This window comes from Rhinoderma darwinii, chromosome 3, assembly GCF_050947455.1.
Source record: "Rhinoderma darwinii isolate aRhiDar2 chromosome 3, aRhiDar2.hap1, whole genome shotgun sequence".
Taxonomy (NCBI): domain Eukaryota; kingdom Metazoa; phylum Chordata; class Amphibia; order Anura; family Rhinodermatidae; genus Rhinoderma; species Rhinoderma darwinii.
The window spans coordinates 380,689,571-380,696,361 of record NC_134689.1 but is presented as its reverse complement, the minus strand read 5'-3'; the positions used below and the strand labels follow the sequence as shown (position 1 = coordinate 380,696,361).

General features: G+C 43.3%; 1 long non-coding RNA gene across 1 annotated transcript; it reads left to right on the top strand.

Moving 5' to 3' along the window:
- Positions 1–5,560: 5,560 nt before the first annotated feature.
- On the top strand, positions 5,561–6,579 carry LOC142748313 (uncharacterized). Its single transcript, XR_012882225.1, has 3 exons — positions 5,561–5,633; positions 6,311–6,387; positions 6,482–6,579. It is a non-coding gene; the product is annotated as an uncharacterized LOC142748313 (long non-coding RNA).
- Positions 6,580–6,791: the final 212 nt, after the last annotated feature.

Sequence of the window (6,791 nt, the reverse complement as noted above, 5' to 3'; positions counted from 1 at the left end):
TTTACCCAGTTCCATTTTGAACTCCACTACCGTCCGGCCGACAAGAATGTGAGGGCCGATGCTTTGTCCAGGTCATTTGAGACAGAGGACACCATGGAGTCTCCACAAAGTATTATCGACCCATCTTGCATTGTCTCGGTCAACCCTCTGCAAGTTAAAGACATCCCTCCTGGGTAGAATCCTCCACTGGGGACACAGTTTCAGACTGGCAGGGCACGCAGGTTCCCTTAAGACCCGAGACCTGATTGCCCATCATTTCTGGTGGCCCACGATGCCCAAAGACATCATGGACATTGTTTCATCCTGCTCGCTGTGCGCAGCTAACAAGGTTGCTCACTCCAAACCTGGCCTGCTCCAGCCGCTGCCTGTGCCCAATGCTCCCTGGCAGCATAAAGCAATGGACTTTGTTATGGACCTGCCCCCCTCTGCGGGATGCAGTGTGGTCTGGGTGGAGGTGGATCGATTTTCGAAGATGGCTCACGTCATTCCGCTGCTTCGACTGGCCGCCCTCTTCATCCAACACATCTTCCACCTGCACAGCTTGCCTTGGCATATTGTGTCTGATCAGAGGGTCAGTTTACCTCAAGGTTCTGGAGAGCCCTCGGTAAACTCCTCAATGTAAAGTTGGACTTTTCCTCAGCCTACAATCCTCAGTCCAATGGTCAAGTCGATAGAATCAACCAAATCATGGAGAATTACCTACGACACTTCATCTACAAGCAGCATGATGAGTGGGTACAGCTTCTTGCTTGGGCCGAGTTCTCGTACAATAATCACACTAGCGAGTCCACAAGAACCACACCGTTCTTCATTGTCTATGGCCAACATCCACTAATTCCTCTGCCAATGTCTGTTATGTCCGAGGTACCAGCAGCTGATTCTGCTTTTAGAGACTTCCTGCAGATCTGGCAGCAGACTCGATCCTTCATTCTGCTGGCGGTCGACCGCATAAAATGGAAGGCAGACACAAGGAGAAGAGAACCTCCTCAGTTTCTCCCAGGCACCAAAGTCTGGCTGTCCTCCAGGAATATACAAACTGAGAGTGCCATCATACAAGTTCGCTCCCAGGTTCCTCGGACCCTTCGAGATTCTACAGCAGATTAATCTTGTCTCCTACAAGCTTCGGCTGCCTCCTACACTCGGGATCCTTAACTCCTTCCATGTCTCCCTCCTAAAGCCGGTGGTCCTGAAATGCTATACCAAGATTGCTAGCCCTGCAGTGGCTTCCAGTGGTTCTTCAGAAACCTTCGAGGTTAAGGAGATCTTGGACACCAAGAAAGTAGGAGGAAGAACTTTTTATTTGGTGGATTGAAGCGGGTTTGGTCCTGAAGAGAGGTCCTGGGAGCCAGAAGAGAACCTCAATGCTCCTACTCTCCTGAAGAAGTTTCTCTCTTGCTCTGTCTCCAAGAATAGGGGACGTAAGAGGGGGAATACTGTAATGCCCATGGCCGTGGGCCGCCAGGTTTACTTACCTCCTGACAGCCGCAGCCATGGATCAGTGAGCGCTGGTCCCCATCTTCTCCTCAGGAGACGCCAGCGCTCACTTCCGATTCATTCGGCCGGGTCTCGTAGGGTGAGCATGCACGCTTGTGCCCGCTCTTAAAGGGCCAGCATGCACACCTGAGTTAAAGCACCAAATTAGCACATGAGCACCCTGGACTATAAGAAGGGCCCAGGCCCTTCTTGCATTGTCTGAGCATTGTTGTTGTATATCTAAGTTTGACTCTGCAAACGGTCCCTTACCTTTTCCTAGTTCCCAGTGTTCCCGTTCCTGCTACCTGTATCCTGTGTCCCGTGCTTTTCAGAACCAAGTGCCGTATAAACTTGGAGTCGTGCTGCGCTAAGTACTATGCTTGTCCTGTTACACCACGTCTGGTGTCTGCCTGCTGCCAAAGTCTCATCTGAGCCTGTCTTGCTGCTGTCCGAAGTTGCCACAGGTACACCTATTGAACTGTAGACTTTGACCTGTGTCCTGTTGACCAGCTGCTATACCGTTAAGGCAGTACGGCCTAGTGGGTCCACGCACCCAATGTGACAAAGGTATTAGACACAAATTGTGCAGAATATTTGCAGAAGAGGAAACAGCAAAATGGAAAATCTGAGATGTTTCCCGTTTATAAACACACGTGTAACGCCTTGTAGACACAACCAATTTTCTTTTTTTCTTTTTGTTTCTTATTCGTTGCTTTCCAAGAGCCATACATTTTTATGTTTCCGTCATTATAGCCATATGAGGGCTTGTTTTTATCTGGTTAAGTTGGCATTTTTAATGGCACCATTTAACTGATTCCCGACCGCTGGCTGTGTTTTTACGGCCAGCGGTCAGGGTCCTTAAAACCCACGCCATAGACTTTTTACTGCAAGGGTTTCAACTTGATGCCCGAGCAATCGGGCAGCTGAATGGCGGGTCTCCGGCTGTCAGTGACACGCCGAGGATCCTGAGGAGAGGATAGAAGCAGCTTTCGCTGATTCTGTCTTCTCTCATCACTTGTACACAGCGCTCAATGAACTCTGTGTATAGGAATAGAGGCAGCGGCCGCACCGCTGTCTCTATCGCTCCCGGTGTTCATGTGACTGGTCACATGATCGCCGGGTGCCGTTAGTGACAGACTGCTGCTGGGTCTTACTAGACCCAGCACAGCCCTATTAGTGACAATCGTCACTATGAGAGGGCTGATTTCCCTGTAACTGGGGCTGCTGTGCAGCTCCAGTTACAGTGGAAAAGCATGGTGTAAAAGAAAGGAAAAAAATATATAAAGTTCCCCAAAGGTCTTTTTTGACCTTTGAGGCACAGACCATAGAAATAAAAAAATAAAAGTAAAATAAAGTGTAAAAAAAAATTAATAATAAATACACATAAAATACCCACCCCAAAAAAAAACTTCCCCCCTGCCAATCATTTTTGTAACGCTATCGCAGGCCCAATTACCCTAATATAGACATGTAATATATTAAAAGTTACGGTAGACAATGACAATCACAAATAAAAGGTCTATTTTAGGGTAAAACTTTAAGAATAAAAATTCTAAAATAGTAAAATGGATGTGTATAAAAATGATAAAAAAAGAGACCTGCATTGTCTACGGAAAAAAATCACAAAAAATCACGTCATTAGCCCAACAAATAAAACAGTTATAGCCATTTAACTAACACGTGCTAAAAAGGGCTAAACGGTGTCTAGTCCTTGAGGCTCAAAATGTCCGGTCCTGAAACGGTTAATGTACTATAGAATGTACTGGGAAACTGAAAAATTATTTGTGGGATTGCGTTCACCGTGCGGTAAAAACATGTTAACCTTTTTCTGCAGGCCCACATTACGGCGATACCAAATTTATTTTGTTTTCTTTATGATTTACTATTATTTACAAAGAAAAAAAATTTTGTTAAAGAAAAAAGAATGTTCGTGTCACGATATTCTGAATGTCATACCTTTATTTTTCTGATGACGGAGCGGTGTGTGGGCCTGTTTTTTGTAGGGCGCAATGTAGTTTTATTCGCCTTGACAGAGCATGGGCACACGCGAAACGGCCGTAGGCTTGAGCTCTACATCCATACTGCCTTTGTTTGTTTTAATTAAAATGTAACTGAATGGTGAGTGCCGTGGGTCTCTACTACTTTTATTATTGTACTTGTGCTTGTCTCATCACAACACTGAGCCCCACCTGTTGTGGATCCAATTGGATCCGTTTAGACCCCTGCGGTCGTCTGATTATTGAGACTTATAGCGCTCCACGAGCCAAAGCATTGCCGATCTTTTTCTCACTTTGAACATTTGCGTAGTTTTTATTGGTACGACTTTGGGTTACATACAACATTTTGAGCACTTTTTATTATATTTTTTGGGGGCGAGTGAAGTGGCCACAAAATAGTTACATAGTTACATAGTTTGTACGGTTTAAAATAGACACATGTCCATCAAGTTCAACCAAGGAATGGGAAAGGGGAAGTAAAAAATGTCTACACATAGGAGCTAATATTTTTTTCTTCTAGGAAATTATCTAACCCTTTTTTAAAGCCATCTACTGTCCCTGCTGTGACGGCTCCTGCGGTGACTATTCCATAAATTCACCGTTCTCAGAGTAAAGAAGGCTTATCGCCTCTGCAGTTTGAACCTTTCTTTTACCAGACGGAGGGAGTGCCCCCTTGTTTTTTGAGGGGGTTTTACATGGAACAGGATTTCACCATATTTTTTGTATGTGCCATTCATATATTTATATAAGTTAATCACGTCCTCCCTTAGTCGTCTTTTTTCAAGGCTAAATAGGTTTAGTTCTTTTAATCTTTCCTCATAACTTAGATTCTCCATGCCCCTTATTAGCATTGTCGCTCTTCTTTGTATTTTTTCCAACTCCAGGGCATCCTTTCTATGAACTGGAGCCCATAACTGGACTGCATATTCCAGATGAGACCTCACTAATGCTTTGTAAAGTGGTAATATTACATCCCTGTCCCGCGAGTCTATGCCTCTTTTAATAAACGACAATATCTTGCTGGCCTTTGAAGCAGCTGATTGACATTGCATGCTGTTATTTAGTTTATGATTTACAAGTACACCCAGATCCTTCTCAACAACTGACTCCGCCAGTGTAGCTCCCCCTAGGACATATGGTGCATGCAGGTTGTTGGTACCCAGATGCATAACTTTACATTTATCTACATTAAACTTCATTTGCCAAGTGGACGCTCAAACACTCAGTTTGTTTAAATCCCCTTGCAATTCACGATCTTCCATAGTCTGAACTATATTACATAGCTTGGTGTCATCTGCAAAAATAGAAATAGTGCTATTTATCCCATCCTCTATATCATTAATAAATAAGTTGAATAATAGTGGTCCCAGCACTGAACCCTGGGGTACACCACTTATAACTGGGGACCATTCAGAGTAGGAATCATTGACCACAACTCTCTGGATACGGTCCTTGAGCCAATTCTCAATCCAATTACAAACTATACTTTCTAAACCTATAGCCCTTAATTTACCCATTAGACTTCTATGGGGGACAGTGTCAAATGCCTTTGCAAAGTCCTCTGTCTAGGCGTCTGCTCACCTCTTCATAAAAACAAATCAGGTTGGTTTGACAGCTTCTGTCCTTAGTAAAACCATGCTGGCTGTCACTTATAATACTATTTATTGTCACAGAATTCTGTATATAGTCCCTCAATAGCCCCTCAAACATTTTCCCCACAATTGATGTTAAAGGGATCCTGTCATCACCAGCTTACCTTTTAAAACGTCCTGACCCTGTAGTGCCCGCTGCTGTCCATAGTGCATTGATGTGTTCTTCTCTCCCTTCCTCTTCTTCTTGCCCGAAATATAGCCATTAAACGTTTTCCCGCCTTTTATGCTAATTCATTTTAGCTTTGTGACTCACGATCTTGACTCCGCCCACGTACTCTGCCTGTACAGCCCTAATTGCCGAACTCTCGGTTCACATCTCGCGCATGCGTGCCTCACCACCCTTCCCTGCTTCATTCATTTTGAAATATTTAACTGCGCATGCGCCGCGCGGGTACACACCCCCCTCGTCGTATTTTATCCATCATAATAAATGTTTTCCAGCAACGAAAGAGGACGCAGGACGCTGTACATCGTTTCCTTCCTGGACACAACATCAACCACAGTTTTTCAGGTATGTAAATCTAAGTCTTGAAGTTCATTTTTGTTCAAATGTTCATTCATGTTGATTTTCCCTGTGTAAATTCTATAGTATGCTTGCCTAGATGTGTATAGGCCTATATATTATGCATTGCTGGTTATGTAGTTATGTGTTGCATTGCATTCTTGGTTATGTAGTGATGTGTTGCATTGCATTCTTGGTTATGTAGTGATGTGTTGCATTGCATTCTTGGTTATGTAGTGATGTGTTGCATTGCATTCTTGGTTATGTAGTGATGTGTTGCATTGCATTGCTGGTTATGTAGTGATGTGTTGCATTGCATTGCTGGTTATGTAGTGATGTGTTGCATTGCATTCTTGGTTATGTAGTGATGTGTTGCATTGCTGGTTATGTAGTGATGTGTTGCATTGCATTGCTGGTTATGTAGTGATGTATTGCATTGCTGGTTATGTAGTGATGTGTTGCATTGCATTCTTGGTTATGTAGTGATGTGTTGCATTGCATTGCTGGTTATGTAGTGATGTGTTGCATTGCATTCTTGGTTATGTAGTGATGTGTTGCATTGCATTGCTGGTTATGTAGTGATGTGTTGCATTGCATTCTTGGTTATGTAGTGATGTCTTGCATTGCATTCTTGGTTATGTAGTTATGTCATGTACTGAAATGTTACATTGTGTCCCTTTTTCCAGCTTGGATTCTGCTTACTTGAAGGACAGCAAATCACATTTTCTATCTTAGTTTGAAACTTACAAAAGATAAAAAATAGGTAAGTACTAGTTTTAAAAAAATTTGAGGCTACATTACAACGTTGGAAAACTTATCAAACATTTTTTAATTGTTATATTAATTTTGTACACTAGGCAATCAATAAATCTTAGGACGTACATTCGTTCATGTGTTGTGGCCTTGGTAAGTATATTCTAAACAATTTTGAAGGCAATACTGAAACAGATAACATCGTACATGTCAACCAATCAACTTACCAAGGTAAAAACGTTAACTTATTTTTCTTAGGCCTCATGCACACGACCGTATTTTTTCCCACCCGTAAATACTGGCGTAAATACGGGTCCGGTGTCACACGTATTCGACCCGTTTTGCACCAGTATTTACGAACCCGTGCCCGTAAATATGGGTCCGGTGTCACCCGTATTCCACCCGTATTTACGG